We start from the raw sequence: 3,156 nt of genomic DNA on the forward strand, positions 1-3,156 counted from the left end.
AGCAAGATGGAGGCAAGTCGAGTAGGCGGCCTGGGAGGTGGGAGCGAAAGACTTGGAGCCGTCGGAGGCTTGGCGGAGGCTGGACACGCGTTGACATCAATGAGTCACACCTTGCGGGGCATACGAGAGGGTTTAACCAGTTTGGCCTCAAAACTGGAGGTGAGTCACGCCAGGAGGGTGTGCAGAGAGTTTGACCGGTTTGGCCTCAAAACCGAGGCACGAGTCCAGTGCTACTGGATGGCATCGACATCGTGGAGGTCACGTGACGGCCAAGTAGAGATGGACGGTTTGGGCCTCAAAACCACCACGCAGGTAGGTTTGTCGGTTTGGGCCTCAAAACTAGAGGCGATTCTGGTGCGGCCAGACGATGTCGAGTTGGAGGGTGCGTGGCACCATCGCGGAGCTTGCGTCGAGGCGAAGCGAAGTTGTGAAGGTGCCGGGTCTGTCCGGTGAATGAAGAAAAAGTTGGACTATTTTACCCCTAGGGGTATTTGGGTTGTATGCTTAATGTAAGAGCATTTTGGATATTTTTCAAATGCTATATATGTGTACGAGGGCTGTTTGTGGTAGCCAATCCCCCTTGGGCTAGTAGGTTGTAGTCTACTCATTTTGTTTTGTGAGAGGCTTTGGGAGAGAGGTGAGGAGAGAGTGGAGTGGATCTTTGTTTGATCTTTTCACCATCCTAGCTTTGATTGTGCTAAGGAGTGGCTTGTAATTGGACATGGTGAAGTAATCCACAGATCTATTTCGTGCCATCTTGTTCCATCCCGTTTGGATTTACAATTTCTGTTTGTGTTTTTCGCGTTCTTGCTTCTTCCTCTCCGCCCCCTTGTTGTTTTCGTTCGATTTGTGAGTTGTGGGGTGTTTTGAGTCAAACCAATTGTTAGGAGATGAACTAGGATCTAAGTTGAACCTTTCCACCAAAGGGATTCGATTGAAACCTCACGAGTTCATAGATCGGGGCGATTCAAGTTTTGGGGTTGGAAAAGGAGTGCTCTTGACAAGATTTGAAATTCCCTTTGATTGACAAGTCTTTTAGGGTTGATTTCTTACAATAATATTATTTACGACCTCATGATGCTATGGTTCAAATTTCATAATTTTTGGAGTTTGTTTGATTGAGTTTTGCTATTTTTCTTTGGGCTCGGTCAGGCCGTGTGGGCAAAACCGGAAATTCCAGTTTCTAAAAACCGGAAGCTCCAGTTTGGAATATTCCCCTCCGGTTTTGGTAATATTCTCTCTGGTTTTGGCTACCGTAGCTCTGGTTTTTCTCCGAAGCTTGTGTTACTTTTTTTGTCCACTTTGTGTTTGCTTCCGCTAGGTGTCAAGAGCTTTCTTGTATTGTTCCTAGGTACATTAGCATGCTCCTTGGCTATGTGGATCTGGCAATTCTAGAGTTGGTGTGTGTTTGGGACATAGGTCTAGTTTTTTGAAAGAATTTTGAAAAGGCACCATTCATGCCCCCTCTGGTCGCCCATCCGATCCTTCACTACTCTTAGGTTCCGAAGCGGTGAAACGAGAAGAAATCAAGAATAATAGCCTAAAAGTCTTGTGCACCGAAGATGTCCAAGATGCCATCAAGGTCGAGAAGGATATGATCGAGCTTTACATAATTCAAGCTTCCGACAACATTGATAAATATAAAAAAAAACCAGGTTGTGGAGAGATAAGAAAGTGGTGCAAAGAGAAATCAAAGTTGGGGACCTCGTCATAAAGAGAAAGAAGAATTGGGAGAACCCAGGCAAGTTATTGGAGGCATGGGTGGGCCTGTACAACGTTACAAAAAGTAGCAGATCAGGGTCATTCCACCTCGCGGACAAGCTTGGTACGGAGCTACCACACTCTTCGAACATAGACAGTCTACGAAAGTACTTCCTAAAGACAGTCTACGAAAGTACTCCCTAAAGTCTTTGTTACCTTTTGCTCGTGGAGTTATAAACAAAGCCGAAGGTGACAGTTTTATTTTTTGTTATTTACTCTTCAAGTTATCGAGTCTGGACTGCACTCTTTTCCTTGCTAGGGGGGCTCCACACTGGAGGCAAGTTTTTTAATGAGGCAGATCCATGTAAAATTTTCATTCACATAATAATACGAAGTTCCCCCTATAATCGAACTCAGTGCAACAACAAGTTGTGTGACCTCGTGCTTTCATGCGGAGGAGAAAAAACATGTTTCCAAAGCAGTTGCGTGACCTCGTGCTTTCATGCGGAGGAGAAAAAGTATGTTCCAAAACATTGCAACAACAAGTTGCGTGACCTCGCACTTTTACGCGGAGGAGAAAAAAGTTTGTTGCCATAACTCAACGCAAGAGTGAGTTGCGCAGCCCAACGCATTCGTGCAGGAAAAAAGAGCAATGTAACTCTATATAGCAGTTCATAGCTTTAGAATACGCAACTTCGTGTTCCTACACGAAGGAAGAATAGCAACTCTCGACGAGCCTAAATAGTGCTGCTAAGCAGCATACTACAAAGCGCACCACGAGCGCAGAAAATACACATTTCATCCTCCATTTCCCAAGATAACCAAAACGTTACAAACAATGTACCTTCGGGCAAAATATCTTCCTTCTTCCCTTTTTCACTTCCGCTTTCTTCCTCGTTTTCCCCACTCGCAAAAGCACGACCTTGACGACAAGAAACAGCATCCCGAATAGAACAATTCGGTGAAGTCACCATTGACCAAGAATCGTAGCTTCGGCCCTTCAGCCTCTCCTTCCTCGCGAAAGCCAGAGGGGGGGACGTTTTTTCAACAGAACTGGTCCTTTTTTCTGATTTTCGCGAGAAAAGTTCGAGGCTTCGGCCCGACATCATGGAATTAAATGAGGGAATAATACTTTTTGGAAGCATACACTCTAGAAACCCCGTCAGAAGTGGTCATAGACCGGTACCCTCAAAATCTCAAAGTTTCGGCAACCTCGCATTGCAATATCGATTAAGATTCGTAGCCTCGGCCTAGTCTTATCTCTTCCCCGCGAAAGCCAGTGACGGGGGGCGGGGGGTTGACGTTTTTTCAAGCACTTCCTATCTACCTTCCGTGGGGAAGGATCGTAGCTTCGGTCCGATCATCTAAACCCGCCTCCCAGAAATCACCCGGGGGGGGGGGGGGGGGGGGGGGGGGCTGGGGGGGTTTAAATTTTTTTTTTTAGGGGATTCAAAT

The sequence above is a fragment of the Setaria italica genome, chromosome VIII (assembly GCF_000263155.2).
Source record: "Setaria italica strain Yugu1 chromosome VIII, Setaria_italica_v2.0, whole genome shotgun sequence".
In the NCBI taxonomy this organism is placed as follows: domain Eukaryota; kingdom Viridiplantae; phylum Streptophyta; class Magnoliopsida; order Poales; family Poaceae; genus Setaria; species Setaria italica.